The sequence below is a fragment of the Balaenoptera borealis genome, assembly GCF_965194805.1.
Source record: "Balaenoptera borealis genome assembly, chromosome: 8".
Taxonomy (NCBI): Eukaryota; Metazoa; Chordata; class Mammalia; order Artiodactyla; family Balaenopteridae; genus Balaenoptera; species Balaenoptera borealis.
Window position 1 is genome coordinate 98985425 of NC_138865.1, and position 16604 is coordinate 99002028.

The following is a 16604-nucleotide window of genomic DNA, read 5'->3' on the forward strand; positions in this document are numbered from 1 at the left end:
AGGGTTAGGGGGAGAGACAGGGGAAAGCAAGGCCGGATGGAGCCAGGTGACATGGGACCCGCAGAGAAGAGGCGATCTTAGTGCTTCTGCAGGGAACACTTTCTGGCAACAACATGAAGCAGGTATAAATGTTAGGGACCCACTGGGGAGAGAGGCAAAGTGGAGGCAAATGGGAGAAGTGTGTGAACCCACCCAGTTTTAGTGGCGGGGAAGGAAGGGCAGGTTGGAGGAGGGGTTGAGGTGTGATGGGAGGGATTTGTCCAGTGCAGCTGTAGGGGGAGTGAAGGGAGACCCTGGGGTTTCTAAGCTGGAAGACACGTCACTTACAGAGAGAACATTTTTAAGGAGGAAGGTGCAGAGCTCTGCTTTGGACATGCACATGCAGAAGAGGGACCTGGGGACACTCAGGGGGAGATGTTCAGATGTGATACACACAGAGATGACCAGGCTGGAACAGACCTGTGAGCCCCTGATGATGGGATCAGGTGTGCTCACCCAGGAAGGCCTGCAGGACGACAGAGCAGAGGGAAAGGAGCCAGAGAGCAGAGGATGAGCCAGCGTGGGTGGGGAGGCAGGAGGGGAGCTGCATCACAGAAGCCCCAGCAGGAGGGCATCGGCACAAAGACCAAATGGTCTGAGTGACCAAATGCCACTGATCTTGACAAGTGAGCGGTTCCTGGCCATCACAGCAAGGGTAGTGTTGCTCAAGGGGCAGGTGGGGAAGCCTGGGGACGATGGGCTGGGGGATGCAGGCGATAGATAAAGCTGAGACTGCTAGATAAATAAATGCCTAAACATCTCACCTGAGGTTGCAAGCCCCCTTTAATCAGAATTGTGTCCTTCGGTACACCCATGTTCATAGAAGTACTACTTGCAATAGCCAAAAGGTGGAAGCAACCTAGGCGTCCATTGACACATGACTGAATAACAAAATGTTGTATGTATGTTCAATGGAGCATTACTCAGCCTTAAAAAGGAAGAAAATTCTGACACATGTGACAACATGGATGAACCTGGAGGACATTACGCTAAGTGAAATAAGCCAGTCACAAAAGGGCAAGTGCTGCATGATTCCAGTTATATGAGGTACCTAGAGTAGACAAAATTATAGAGACAGAAAGTAGAGGGTGGTTGCCAGGGATGGGGTGGGGGTTCGGGGAGGGAATGGAGAGTTAGTGTGCAATGGGTAGGGTTTCAGTTTTGTAAGATGAAGAGAGTTCTGTGGATGCATGGTGGTGATGGTAGCACAGAAATGTGACTGTGCTTAATGCCACTGAACTGTATATACACTTAAAAATGGTTAAAATGGTAAATTTTATGTTATGTGTATTTTACCACAAATAAAAAAATATGTCTCTCTGGGATTTCCCTGGTGGCGCAGTGGTTAAGAATCCACCTGCCAATGCAGGGGACACGGGTTTGATCCCTGGTCTGGGAAGATCCCACATGCTGCAGAGCAACTAAGCCCTTGAGCCACAACTACTGAAGCCCACGTGCCCTACAGCCCGCGCGCCACAACTACTGAGCCTGCGTGCCACAACTACTGAGCACACATGCCACAACTACTGAAGCCCGCATGCCTAGAGCCTGTGCTCCACAACAAGAGAAGCCACCACATGAGGAGCTCGCCCACTGCAACGAAGAGTAGCCCCTGCTCGCCGCAACTAGAGAAAGCCCGCGCCCAGCAGCAAAGACCCGATGCAGCCAAAACAACAAAAAAAACAAAAACAAAAAACCCTTAAAAAAACCGTCTTTCTTTCAGCATAGGTATAGAAAACCTGAACTCCTGGAATTGAATAGCATGTCTATGTCAAGAGAGGTGAGAGCCAATTTTTTTCTGCGACTGTAAACTATTCCGTCAGCAGGCTCGGCAGTGAAAGGAAGGGAGTGATGGGGCGGTGACCTAATGGTAAGGCCGGGCTGGGAGAAGGCTTTTCTTTTTTTTTTTTTTTCAGGTGATGGGATGACAGTTTTCAACTGGAAGTGGAGAGGTAAGCCAGAGCCAGAGACACTCATTTCTCAAACTGGAAGAAAGGGAGAAAGAGAAAATGAAGGAGGGAGGGGGAAAGGCGAGGAAGCTCCCTCCAGACGGCCCTGAGCATCCCAGGGCCACAGGTGGTGGGGTCATCTGGAGAGGGGAGGGCAACAGGTAGGAGACCCAGAGAGAGTGGAGAAGTTAGGCTGGCTGGCATGGGAGCAACAGGGGAGGACGGAAGGCTGGTTGGGCAGCAAGGAGGGCCCAGCTGGCTGTAAAGCACAGAGCACACCATCTGGAACTATCACTAAGCCTGGGGCAGCGGTCCTCAAAGGATGGTCCCTGGTCTCTGGACCAGCAGCATCACCGAGGAGTTTGTTAGAAATGCAAGTTATGGGACTTCCCTGGCAGTCCAGTGGTTAAGACTCCGAGCTTCCACCGCAGGGGGCACAGGTTCGATCCCTGGTCGGGGAGCTAAAATCCCGCATGCCACGTGGCCTGGCCAAAAATTAAAGAAAAAAAAAAAGAAATGCAAATTCTGAGGCCTCACCTGAGTCTGATTCAGACCCACTGACTCAGAAACTCTGGGGGTGGGGTATAGCAGCTTGTGTTTTAAAAGGCGATTCTGATGTGCTAAAGTTTGAGAAACACTAGTACAGAATACAGAAACTCAATGGAAGGTATATATCATCTTCTTACATAAAAATGAAAAAAACAATCAGCCTAGCAGGGCTTCCCTGGTGGTTCAGTGGTTAAGAATCCACCTGCCAATGCATGGAACACGGGTTCGAGCCCTGGTCCAGGAAGATCCCACATGCTGAGGAACAACTAAGCCCGTGCACAACTACTGAGCCTGTGCTCTAGAGCCCGCGAGCCACAGCTACTGAGCCCGCATGCCACAACTACTGAAGCCCGCATGCCTAGAGCCCGAGATCCACAAGAGAAGCCACTGCAATGAGAAGCCCGAGCACAGCAACGAACACTCAATGCAGCCCAAAATAAATTAATTAAAAAAAAAATCAGCCTAGCAACTTCTACATAAAAGAGCAAGAAATGCACAACTATTAATACTTTGATGCCAATACAGCTTATTTCTACAGTTAAGACAAATGCCAAAAGATGTTAACAAAATGATAGAAATATACAGTCTATTTAATAAACTTCCTTAGATGAGATCCAGAAAATACACCCAAGATCTGGGGGCTGGAAACTGTATGATGCAGGTACCAGTCCCTGCTCTGTGACTATCTGTGTGCCCTGAGCATGCCTCAGTTTCCCCATCTGTAAAGAGAGGGAGCTGGAAAAGGTTCTTCTGAGGTCCTTTCCAGTTCAGACACCGTGTGACCCTCACTGTCCTGTAAAAGGTGACCTCAAACTCAATGCTTTTACATAGCTATGCCTGGGTGGGGTGGGGGAGAACATTTTTAACCAGTAAACATAATATCGCAGTTAACCAGAAATATTTCCAAAGTTCAGTAAGTGCTAGTATCTTGCATTCTAATAACTAGAAACTCTCACTAACTGGCTTTTCCCTTAAAGCCACCAATGCCTGGAGTTATAAAAACACTATAGTGTACTGGACCATGTTCGTGAAGTCCACAAGACTAGGATGCCCCAGAAAATCTCTATACCTTCACATTTTCACCCTATAAAACAGGCATACCTCGGAGATACTGTGGGTTCCGTTCCAGAACACCGCAATAAAGCAAATATCGCAATAAAGCGAGTCACACAATTTTTTTGGTTTCCCAGTGCATATAAAAGTTATGTTTACACTATACTGTAGTTTATTAAGTGTGTAACAGCATTATGTCTAAAAAACAATATACATACCTTAATTAAACATACTTTATTGCTAAAAAATGCTAACCATCATTTGAGCCTTCAGTGACTCATTATCTTTTGCCAGTAGAGTGTTTGAAATATTGCGAGAATTACCAAAAGGTGACACAGAGAGCCGAAGTGAGCAAATGCTGTTGGAAAAATGGCACCAAAAGACCTGATTGATGCAGGGTTGCCACAAACCTTCAATGTAAAAAACACAGTACCTGCGAAGCCCAATACAATGAGGTATGCCTACACTTTTTAATCCAGGAAGGCAGAGTTCGTGTTTTTTGCTAGGCAGAAAATGAGTTAAGGAACTGGGCTAATCAGACACCAGTGCCCGCCCCCGTGACCGAGTGTCAGGCATTCAATACTGCAACTCTAGGCTTCCTGATAAATGACCCTGTATTGGCCTTGTTACCAGACTCCCTCGATGCTGGTTTCCTGGCTGGTCTCTCTGCATCCAAGTCCTTCTCTGCACCTTCTAGTCATTCAATGCCCATCCTCTTGTGCCTGGGTCCCCAATGCCAGCTGCTTCCGTGCCTCTGCCAAAGACCGGCGACTCGGTTCTGATCTCAGAACTAGGGCTGGAAGAGGAACCTGGGTGTCTGCGCACGAAAGACAGGTGGAAGTGTGAGCACTGAGGGGGCCGGGTGGGAAAGATGAGGTCTAGGGAAACTCTGGTCTCCAGCCATACCTCACTTACACACCCTGGCTCTTAAGTTCCATTAAAACTGGGTCAGTAGGAAGCACAGCTGGCTTATTTTCCCCCCTGTGCATGTATCACAAACCCCACCCGCCTCCTCCATCCAGCCTGGGTTTGGAAGTGATGTTCCAGGCTCTCTCAGTCCCCGTGGCAGGAAGGAACAGGTGAGGGGAGGGCTGAAACAAGGTGGATGTAGCAGGAGAAAGGCTGGGAGGGGCACACCAAGGGAGGTGTGGCCACAGAGAGGACCAAAACCACTAATATGGGCCTGCAGGTAATGCCAGGGAGATGAGTTTTGCTTTGTCCACGCAGAAAATTCCTACTGCTAGAGGGTTTTCTAGGCTGATCCCCAGGCACTGATCTCCAACTTCAAAGTCACATTTGGGTAGAGTGACCACATATCCTGATTTGTCCAGGATAGCCCCAGTTGAAGTTACTTGATTAGATGCAATTATTAACAGCCCCCCATTTATTCTCAAAATGTTCTGGTTTGGATTAGAAATTCTAGTTACCTTATTCTTGGGCCCCTAGGCCTGGGAAGTCAGAGCTGCAGTTGGAGAAGGCACTCAGTGTCGGGAGGGACGTGCAGGCTGAGCCTTGCCCCTCACCAAACGTTCTGTTCTCCTCTCTAGCATCCCTGTCAAGCCATGGCCCGGCATCCGCCTGTATTCCTGCAGAGACAGCAGGCTCACTATCCCTGGAGGAAGCCTCTCTTTTGGGGGGAAAGCTGTGTTATTAAAAAAGAATATCAGGATAGATGAATGAACAAAGAAGATGTGGTGTATATATACAATGGAATATTACTCAGCCATAAAAAAGACTAAAATCTTGCCATTTGTGGGAACATGGATCTAGAGGATGGGTCCCCAACCCCCGGGCTGCAGACCGGTACTGGGCCGCGGCCTTTTAGGAACCAGGCCGCACAGAAGGACGTGAGCGGCGAGCGAGCGAAGCTTCATCTGCCGCTCCCCATCGCTCCCATTACTGCCTGAACTGTCCCCCCGCCCACCCCCCCCAGCCGTCCATGGAAAAACTGTCTTCCACGGAACTGGTCCCTGGTGCCAAAACGCTTGGGGACCGCTGATCTAGAGGGTATTGTGCTAAGTGAGGTAAGCCAGACAGAGAAAGACAAATACTGTATGACTTCACTTACATGTGAAATCTAAAAAACAAAAGAACAAATGAAACAAAACAGAAATAGACTCATAGATACAGAGGACAAACAGATGGTTGCAGGGGGCGGGGGGATGGGTTGGGCAAACTAGGTGAAGGGATTAAGAAGTACAAACTTCCAGTTATAAAATACATAAGCCACAGGGATGTAATATACAGCTTAAGGAATATAGACCACACTACTGTAATAACTTTGTATGGGGACAGATGGTTACTAGACTTATCGTGGTGATCATTTCATAATGTAGGCAAATGTCGAATCACTATGTTGTTCACCTGAAACTGACATAATATTGTATGTCAACTACACTTCCATTAAAAAATAAATGCATAAAAATAAAAGTAGCAAGATTCAAATCTATATACAGCAAGATGGCAACTAAATAACAACATCCTGGGCTTCCCTGGTGGCACAGGGGTTAAGAATCCGCCTGCCAATGCAGGGGACACAGGTTCGAGGCCTGGGCCGGGAAGACCCCACATGGCGCGGAGCAACTAAGCCTGTGCACCACAACTACTGAGCCTGCGCTCTAGAGCCCGCAAGCCACAACTACTGAAGCCCGCGCGCCTAGAGCCTGTGCTCCCCAACGAGAAGCCACTGCAACGAGAAGCCCGCGCACCGCAACGAAGAGTAGCCCCCGCTCGCCGCAACTAGAGAAAGCCTGTGCCCAGCAACAAAGACCCAACGCAGCCAAAAATAAATTTAAAAAAACAAAAAAACCCACAACATCCTTCTGCTGAAAGGAGTGGGAGTGGGGGAGACTAGACAACCTGCTGACTTTTTTCATTCACCAAATGTTAACTGAGTGCATTTGATGTTTCAGTGGCATTGAAGACACATGGTGGGTTAAAACAGACTGAAACTGAGGAGCATTCTACCAAATAACTGGCCTGTATTCTCCAAAAATGTCAAGGTCATAAAGGACAAAGAAAGCCTGAGGAACTGCTCTAATTTAAAGGAGACTGAAGAGACATAACCACATGCAACACACGATCTGGGGTTTTCTTTGCTACAAAGGACACTACCAAGACAACCGGCAAAGCCTGTAGGTCTGTAGATTAGATAACAGTACTGTATCAATACTGATTTCTTGTTTAAAAAGTGTACCATAGTTATACAGGAGAATGTCATTGGTTTTAGGAAATACACTGAAGTATTTAGGGGGAAAGGAAGAGTCTATAAATGATCCTCAAATGGTTTAGGAAAAAAATGTATACCTAGAGAGAAGAATAAAATAAATGTGATAAAACGGTAACATTTGAGGAATCTGGGTGAAGGGTATACGGGAGTTCTCTGTTCTATTCTTGGAACTTCTCTGTAAGTCTGAATTAGGTCAAAATAAAAAGTTAAAAGAAAAAAAATAAGTCTCAAAGAAAGTGTGTGTGTGGTGTGTGCATGTGTGTTTAAAGGAAGAGAGACCCTGATTTCACGGAGCTCACAGTGTAGCTGGGGAGACAGGTACTAATACAAATATTACACTAATTAAGCACAAAATTGCAACTGTGAAAAGTGCTGTAAAAGGAGAGAGACCTGGTGGCCAGAATGTGAGCGTTTACAGCAGGCAGTTTTACCCACAGCAGGAAGGCGAGGGGAGGCATCTACAATCATGGAGCCAAGGCCCACAGAATGAGTTAACTGGGGAGGAGGGGAGGAAGGTTCCAGGTTCTCACTGGCCCTGTGAGCAGAGAAAGCATGGGGACCAAAGCATGTACACCAGGGCCTGCAGGAGATGCCAACATTAGTTTTGTCTTTTATTCTAAAAGCAAAAGGAAGCAGTTCTGAAAGACCCCCTTGGCTGCAGCAGAGAACAGGCTGGCGTGTGGAGTCCTCCATGGTGGTGATGGTGGTGGGAGAGCTGCTTCCAGGAAGAACACCATGCATGATTTTTCCATTGCTTCCTGACACCTTAATTTTCTACAGCAACCATGTATGAATTTGATAACCAGACCTGGGGAGGGAATTGGGGGGGGGAGCAAAGCGAGCAAGACCTGAGCTAAGGCTGTCATTATCTCCACTCCAGGCCCACCAGTGGTTCGGGTCAAGGGACGGCTGCCAGAGCTGGTTGTTACCTCTCCCACCAAGACCCTCAGGTCTAGACCGAGGCTGACTCACCTGAGGGAAGTAGCGTGCAGGGGCCAGGTCTTCACACCCCTCTCTCTAAGTCAGACCAGTGCCTTTCGTCAACACAGCATCCAGCTGGCCACGGCCCCTTTCTGGTCCTGGATCCTGCCCCTTGGAACGTCCCTCTAGCCCTGTGAGCCGGGCACTCAGCCCTGCCCTGGGAGCAGGCCATCACTCGCGATGGCCACTCTCAGCATCGAAGGCTAAACAAGGCGCTTGTCTGCGGGTCAGCGGCACGAACACAAAGGGAGGGGACCCTTTTCTGTGCCAAGTTCTACCTGAGTGGGTTTTCGGTCATTAGCTCCTTTAACATGGTCAATTTAATGGAAACAGGTTCTATTATTATCCTCCTTTTACAGTCAAGCATTTCCCTGGGGACAGACTTGAGTTCAAACCCTGGCTGTCCTCGTAGAGCAGTACGCCCTTTCAGGAGTCATTTCATCTCGCTGAGCCTCAGTTTCCTCATCCCATCTGTAAACTGGGGCTGGTAAGTACTAGCAAGATTCTGGGGCTAGAAGGTACTATTTATTCCATTTTGAGGCTCCAAGAGGCTCAGTACAGAAAATTCAAACTACACATTGCTTAACTATTTACTAAAAGCTTATGTATCCCGACAGTAAATCACGGGACCTGAATTTTCCAGGACTATCCCAATTTCAAATGCTCTGTCCTAACTTTCCACATAAACCATCAAAATGTCTCAAAAATTCCACTCTCAGTATCCAAACAACACCTCCCAGGCCTCCTCTTGCACAAAGACGCAGCACATTCTTTCTCAGACTACAGATCCCAGTCTTTGGTTCAGAAAATGTAGTCAGTGGAGCCCTGCTGGACCCCTGAAGGAAACGGGGTCAGGGAGAAAAATCCGGGGCAGTCAGCACTCCATCACGACTCTCAGACTTGGCTGCTTCCTGGCACATCGATGTAAACCGCAGCCAGGAGAAGCTGTACCATGATGAGAGCGTCATCCACAGAGGGACACAGACCGGGGACATGAGCTCTGCCCCCACCTACCTACCCAGTGGCCAGTACTCAGGGAAGCAGCACGGCCAGAGAGTTGCTACAAAGATTAAAAGAGTGATTAATATTTGGAAAGCACTCAGAACATTGCCTGGCAGCTAGTAAGTGCCATATCAGTGTTTAATAACTAAAACCAGCGGTATCCCTGGCAGAGGGTGCTCACGCCTCAGAGACAGCACAGAGACATTGCTCCTATGCAGGACAAACAAGGGGAATGGACACATACCCTGGGTTGAGTGAGGCCAGGCCCCTGTACAGAGATGGGGGGATACCCTAACTATAGGAGGTGGGTCCTGCATTAGCCAAGATCAGGAGGCTGGGCCTGGGAAGAGTCACCATTCCTGAAATACAAGAGGTCTCTTCATGCCTCTGAGTCTTTGCATCTGCCGTTCTGTCTGCCCCCTGAATACCATCTTTTTCTACCTTCAAGGCTGAATTCAAATGCCAACTACTCCCTATGGTGGTCCCCAATGCCCGTCAGAATGAATGGCTCTCTCCACTGGGGTCTCTTGCGTCTACCTTTATCCTCTTTTAAAGCAGTTATCAGACAGATAGATAGATAGCACATGCATGTCCACATGCATGTACACACTCACACAGAAATGTCACAATGTCACTGTCTTCCCAACTCCACCATGAATCCTTCCAAGACGGGTTCAGCTTTCATCTCTGTAACCCTAGGGCCTGACACATAGTATAGGCTCAATAAAGGTCTGAATTTGCTGTTACATCTGTGCTCACAGCTGATCTTCCCCTGGAGGCAGAAGGCTATCACAGGTGCATCATATGGAGATGCAAGATCTCTGGGTCTCGGAACCCATGACCAGATCAGATTTCAGCCAGGGACCTACCAAGCACTCCCTTTTAGTTCCCCCTCAGGCAGATGAAAGGAGACGCCTGTGAGATCAGAGTCTGCAGTTGCCAGGACCCAGACCTGGGCAGAGTGGACACTGACCTGGTCCGATCTTGTCTCTATTAGAGTTGGTCAGAAGAGCCCAGGCTTGGGCTTCCCTGGTGGCGCAGTGGTTGAGAATCTGCCTGCTAATGCAGGGGACACGGGTTCGAGCCCTGGTCTGGGAAGATCCCACATGCCGCGGAGCAACTAGGTCCGTGAGCCACAACTACTGAGCCTGTGCATCTGGAGCCTGTGCTCCGCAACAAGAGAGGCCACAATAGTGAGAGGCCCACGCACCGCGATGAAGAGTGGCCCCCACTTGCCGCAACTAGAGAAAACCCTAGCACAGAAACGAAGACCCAACATAGCAATCAATCAATCAATCAATCAATAAACCTTTAAAAAAAAGAAGAGCCCAGGCTTGGGAAGCTACACCAGCTGGCTGCCCCACACTCCCAGCCTGTCAACGCCAGGGGATTGCCCTCGGCATTCCAGCCCCTGCGAAGAGATGAAGAGGGTGGCCCTGCTTTCCAGGACCATTGTCTGAAGGAAGGAAGGTGAGCACTTGGGATTACGGTCAACAGGCACTTACCTAAGGAGAGAGGGAAGGACCACACATCGCAGGTTCCCCCCATCCCCCAACATGCCACAAACCCTGAGGTTGGTGGGGGGTGGGTAGGGTGCCTTGTCTTCCTGTTCCCTCCAATCCCCAAAGTCCTCTGGTAGATTATGTCCATCCTAGAAAATGGAATTCCTCGTGTGCCTGGACCCGAGGTTCAGAAGGTCCCAGTTCGTCCCTCTAGCTCCTGGTCCCACACTACCTTTGCTAGCTGAGTTTCCTCAACTGTAAGAGGAGAGAGGGAGCACACTGAAATTAAACAATGCATGCAGAACCTCCCAGATCACAGTCAACAATCAAGGAGTTGGTCTCAATCCCCTGAGACCAATTACCAGCTTGAAACCCCAACTTCTTTCAGAGATGAGATACATCTCTGACCAGGTTCCTGGCACTTGAATGGGAATGTTACAAGCCACCAGAATACCTTCTCTATGATAAAATGTGGAAATGGAGGGCTCAAAAAAAGGATGGTGAAGCAGTCTGGGATCCTGAATTGGACTCTGTGTTAACTTAGGTTCTTTCTCCCGCCCCAAGCTGTCCCTGACCTTGGCCTCCTGTGTGTCTGGCCTGGCCAAGACCTGCCCTCTCCTTGAGGAGAAGTTCCCCAGGCACCCCGGGGTTCGCTGGAGTCCACTGGCCCACTCTGCATCCCCACCCAGCACTGCATCTGCCATGTAGAAGCAGCTCAATAAATGCTTGCTGAATGGAATGCCTCAGCCACTCCAGCCACTCTGAGATGCCTTCAGTAACCTGACCTTTTACATTCCAGCTAATGTCTAATTTGCATATACGAGTTGGTTTTAGGAGACAGCAAATCACCAGAGACAAGGCAGGATCAATACAGAGTATTAGGCACGTTTTATTCTACTCTAATTCTCTGCAAATTGGTATTCCATCAACTGTATGCAGGATTTATGGGAGCTTATTATAAACTAGAATATTTAACTAGAATGACCTACTCTCCGTCAGAAAATAGCTTGCTGTTGTTAATTTTCAACTAGCCAGAAAGGTTTCCAGCTTCCAATCTACTTTACATCTTGCCTTAATCATCAGGAACGCCATCTATTTGAAAGTCTCAATACAATAAAGAGCAGCCTGATGCAGAAGAAAAAGACCTGTCCGTGGAACCAGACGACATGAGTTATATCCCAGCTACACCACATACTGTGTAATTGACTGCTCAAAGCCTCAGTTTCCTCACCTGTAAAATAGGAATCACACCAGCCTCACGGGGGAGTTGTAAAAATTAAATGAGTTGATGCACGTGGATGTACTCTGTGCAGTTCTACAAGTCTATACAAAGGTTGGTTATTATAGTAAAAACATAAAACGAACTTCTCAAACAACTCAGATAGGCTGATGACAGAAAGCAGGGTGGTTCTAAAGCGGGGAGAAAGGGAAAATTTGTGCCCTGCCCCCGCACAGGGAGGGACGTCTGGAAGCATTTTTGATTGGCACAACTGAGGGAAAGGGATTGCTACCGGAATCTACTAGGTAGAGACCAAAGATGCTGCTAAACATCCTACAATGCTAGAAAAGGCCTCACAACAAAGAATTATTGAACCTCAAATGTTAACATTGCCAAAGTTAAGAAACGCTAATTTAAATTATCACTGAAAGCTGGGTTTGGGAGCTTTTTAGAACAGAAATCTTCCTAACTAGGCTTTACTTTCAAAGCATCATCTGCTTAAACACTTGTGAGATGGATCATCTTGCAAAACAGCTCTTTTGTAAGTCAAGCTGAACTGCCAACTTCTGGAGTTTCTGAATGTATAAAACTGCTTTTAAAGAAGGTGCTCTCCGATTACAATTCTGCTAAATTGTTTTTCCAAAGATTTCAGTAGAAGTTCTCCTGGGCACAAGACAGGGTCTGTCAATCTGGCACTAGGCTCTGAAGATGCTTTTGTAATTCCAATTTCCTGGTGAAATGGGAGCCACGAGGGTCTCTAAACGAGTTAAATTCCCATCATGCCAACTGCTTCCTTGCTTTGGACGGGCACGGTGCCCAACACCTCCACATAATTTATCCCACTTAATCCACCCAACAACCCAGTGAGGTGGGCATTATTACCGGCTGTTTGCAGGGGAGGAAAATGAAGATCAGAGAGGTTAGACAACTCGCCCCAAGGTCACCAGCTGGCCAAGGGGGAGCCCAACCTGAACGGAGGTCTCCAGTTTCCGAGTCACAAGCTCTTTCCCACCTCGGAAAACCCAGGTGTCAACTAGTCTCAACTTCCCATGAATTTTTAAGGCAACCTCAACTTCTCAGTAAGTTCAGGTTGCTGAAAACGGGAATTTCCGGGGGACTGGGCGCTCTCACATACACTCCCCCACTGCAGCTGTCTCACCGCAGGTACCTGATAAATCATTCCATATCACCCGTGGAACGGGGAGGATTTATTGGCGCTGGAGTTCGTGCCAGGCCCAGGAAATGCCATCTTTGAAAGCCGAGAGGCGAATTCGCCCTGGGAGCCAAGAAGGTCTGGCCGCCGCGCTTGGCTGGCTCCACGCGGGCTGTGCAACCCCTCGGCGGCCGGGGCAGGGGCCGCGGTCGCGGCGGCGCTGGGCCCTCCCGGATCGCCGGCCGCTGGGCCCTCCCGGATCGCCGGGACCCAGCCCCACCCGGCCCGGCCTGCTCCCTCCCGCCCGCGCCCCACCAGGTGAGCGCGGTCAGGGCGCCCCCTCCCCGCCCCGACGAGGCGCCGGGAACCCGGGGCCGCCGCGTCCGCCAGCCCGCCCGCGCGTTCGCCGCGCGCCTGGGGAAGCGTGGGGGCGGGGCAGCGCCCAGCGCGACCCCGGCCCCCGGTGGCCCCGCGCCCTGCCCCCAGCCCGCCGGGGTCGCGCCGGCCCGTACCTGCAGCATCTGGGGGCGCGGGGCGCCCAGGTAGGTCGCGCGTGCGGGCGGCGCAGAAGCTCGCTCGCGGCGCGACCTGGCCGCCGTCTGAGCATGCCCAGTGCCGCCCGCGGGCGGCTCCCGCCGGCCCGGCTGGCCGCGACGGGCCCGCGCGCCGGGCGGGGGGCGGGCTCCCGGAACGCCCTGCGGGACGCCCCCGCCCCCACCCGAGGCCGGTGTGCTCGGACGCGTCTCCCAGGGCCACCAGGGCTCTCTTGCCGAGTTCCGTGCAGGCCGGTGTCCCCTCGCGCATGCACGCAGGCATTCGTTCCATTACCATTTATTGGGCACCTACTGTGTGCCCAGCCCTAAGTGATTTTATGCCTAGGGATGTCGAGCAGCCGGCGCTAAACAAATCTTTGACTTAAGGAGAAGTCTTGCCGAGCTGGGGTCCTGCTGACTCCCAGTGCAGTGCCCATCCCGTTCCACTAGAAACTTCCTGGCTTGAACTTTCTTCCCAAGACTTACCTGATCTGGCTCCTGCATTCCTGCAGCCCCATGAGCACCTTTCTGTCCATCAAACACTCAGAACTTGTCTAGCCTCAGGACATTTACACATGCCTTTCCTCCTCTGTGTGGGACGTCTTTGCCCAGCTATTCCCGTGGCTGGAACCTTCTCATTGTACGTAGGTCCTCCTTCTCTGAGGCCTTCCCTGACCACCTTACTAAGTTAGCCCTCTGTTCCATGTCCTCACTTTATTTTCTTCACATTTATCACTATCCATTAATTCATTCAACAAATAATTATTGATCACTTACTCTGATTCTTCACGTGCGGTGAATAGACAGAAATCCTGTCCCTTGCCGGAGTTTGGCGGAAGAGAGGCAGGCGATAGACAAGTAGTAGAAGGTGATATGCTTTACGAGAGGGAAAGAAACTTGGGGTGGAGGGAGTGCAGTTTTCAATGAGGTGGTCAGACATTTCAGCCAAGCAGATAAACTGGGGAGAGCATCTTTGGCAGAGGGATCAGCCAGTGCAGACACTAAGGCCCAGGACTGCTTAGGAAATAGCAAGCAGGGCAAAGTAGCAGGAGATGAGGTCGGTAACTGCCTTTTCCCCTGACTTGCTTACTTCTTACTGTGTATTCACCTACGGAATTTTAGCTCTGGGGCTGTAGCCCTGCCCGTCTTCACTACATTGTCCCAGTCCCTACGACAGCACCTGGCACACAGTAGGTGCTCAAAAACAGTTTGTTGAATGAATATGTGAATGAAAGGATGGAGTGACGGCTGTAATCATCCTGTCCGGACCAGATGCCTGAGGGTCCAGGGGCCCTGTGGGCCTAGGGCTACTCGGCGGCAGCCGGCAGCACCTGGTGCTTCAGTTCGGTCCCTGCCCCGGAGTTGCGCCCCTGCACAGGGCGCCGCCCGAGCGTCTTGTCCGGGGAATTTCAACCGAGCCAGGGAGTCCCAGGAACAGGACCCGCCCGGCCCCGCCCCCCGCCATCCGCCCCCGGACCTCCGGTCGCCAGCAAAACCTGGAGTTGCAGCGCCCTCCCGGCACCATTGGGACGGCGGGGAGCGCACTGGGCATGCTCGGAGCCGGGCGGGGACCGAGCGCCCGGGAGGCGGAGCCTCCTGGCAGGGCGAGCGACACCTCCCGCAGAGCTCAGCTGGACCCTCAGCCACTCGGTTCCCGCCCTCAGTTAGGGTGGGGTCTGGGGGCATTTTTTTTTTTTTTTCAAAGCCCAGTGGGAAAGCTGGGAATTCAGAATCCGCGAAAGACGTTCTCCGTCCTCTCCCAGCCGCTGTGTGACCTGGGGTAAGAACCTTACCCCAAATGATATGAATACCTACCTCTGTGCTTCAGATAATATGAATACCTACCGCTTCGGTCTGGGCGCTGTGTGGGGAATGAATGAAATCAAGAACGTGAGCGGGTTTAGTCCACTTTAAAGATCCATTTTTTGAGTGCCTACCTCAGTTATCGGTCATCCTCATACCAGTTTGTCAAGTGCTGAGATGAGGAAACCGAGGTTAATAAACATGAGGATTCTTGGAGTTGTCCCAATTTGCCTTCCACTAGAAACTAGGCTGAAGCTACCTCTTCCTTCTCCACAGTAAACAGTCATTAGCTTATACAGTGCTCAAATTCGAGCTAAAAAATATCTATACACCTAAGGAAAAAGGCCTAAATATTTTTTAAATCGTGCATTTCAACTCACCATAGCAGAAACAGGAACAAAAGGAAAGAATATTCCCCAAACAAATAAATGTTCACAAATAGAGGAATGATTAATTAGATTATGGTATATTTGTTGAAATAATAACTATTTTACACTAAACTAGACCGTGCTGCAACAGGAGGAAACTTACAGTACAATGTTAGGTGAAGAAAAGCTGAAAATACAAATACCCTGTGTAATGGAAATATGGGAAAATGTAAATAGTCTGATTTTGGGGGGTAGTGAGGTTGGTTTTTCTTTTTAAGTTTATCTATTACTGTCCCAATGTTGTGTTTGCAATGTTAAACATTTAAAAGATCAAATCAAAAATTCTTGAAGTTTTGTGTGTCTAATAATAACAATAATAACTGCTATTATCAAGCTCACGTGTGATCAATATTTTACACATATTCTGTCTTTACTCCATACAGTCATTCTGCAGAGTGGGTGTTTTTAGGTCAGTTTTACAGAAAAGGAAGTAATCTAGGAGCCTTTCACAACTAGTAAGAGACAGGGTCAGGATTTGAATGCAAGTTGGACTGACCTCAAAGCCAGGGTCAATATTTATAATATTGCCTCTCTGCTTGCCATGTATCGATCATAAGAGAGACCGCATATTTCATTTTTTGTGTCTTTTTGCCTTATTTTCTCTAACCCTTTGATATGTTTATACGCTGTAGATTACCTTTAAATGTTCTGGTCTCCTGTTACTGTTTTCTTCTTGGGGCCAAAATGTTAAAGTTCATCCTTTTAAACTGTTGCACCTGGAGTGACATGATGTTATTATCAGCAATGACAGTTGACCTTATAAGCTCCCAAACCTTATGCAAATGGGACTTTCGGATGGACATATAATCTTCTTAGTCTATGTGGTTGAACCCAGCCAGATGTAGAGCAAATAGAGACCCCGTGAGGAACAAGGCTATCCCCAGTCTCAGATAATGAGGACCCACATAGATTACTGTCCCTGGGCAATCATTTTGGAGGCAGAATCACAACATAAAGGGACCACATGGTCCATGGACTCCTCAGGACTCTGCTGTGATGAAAAAGTACAGACTTGATAGTCTGATGATGTTTGCAGAGAGAAAGCCAGGGCCCTAAAAGCAGCCCTCCTACTGCTGGTAAGCTAAAAAAAGTCAGCTCTCTCTTTCAATCATGCTGGTAGACTGTACCTGGCCCAGAAACCACTAAACAAACAACAGGAAACAC

At 49.4% G+C, this 16604-nt stretch overlaps 1 protein-coding gene across 8 annotated transcripts in view; it reads right to left on the minus strand.

Annotated features, from left to right (window-relative positions):
* The window catches only part of PTPN3 (protein tyrosine phosphatase non-receptor type 3), a 149121-nt gene that overhangs the window by 97447 nt on the left and 35070 nt on the right, over nt 1-16604 (minus strand). For 2 of the 8 annotated variants that reach the window (XM_082403830.1, XM_082403829.1), the window contains exon 1: nt 13189-13331. The exons of 2 other annotated variants lie outside the window; for them this stretch is intronic. The gene's annotated coding sequence lies outside the window, so the exon portion shown is untranslated. Of the gene's footprint in view, nt 1-4220; nt 4408-5017; nt 5233-12691; nt 12922-13188; nt 13332-16604 lie in introns of those variants that run through there. 4 more of the 8 variants (XM_082403832.1, XM_082403833.1, XM_082403834.1 and 1 more) reach the window with 4 other exon arrangements.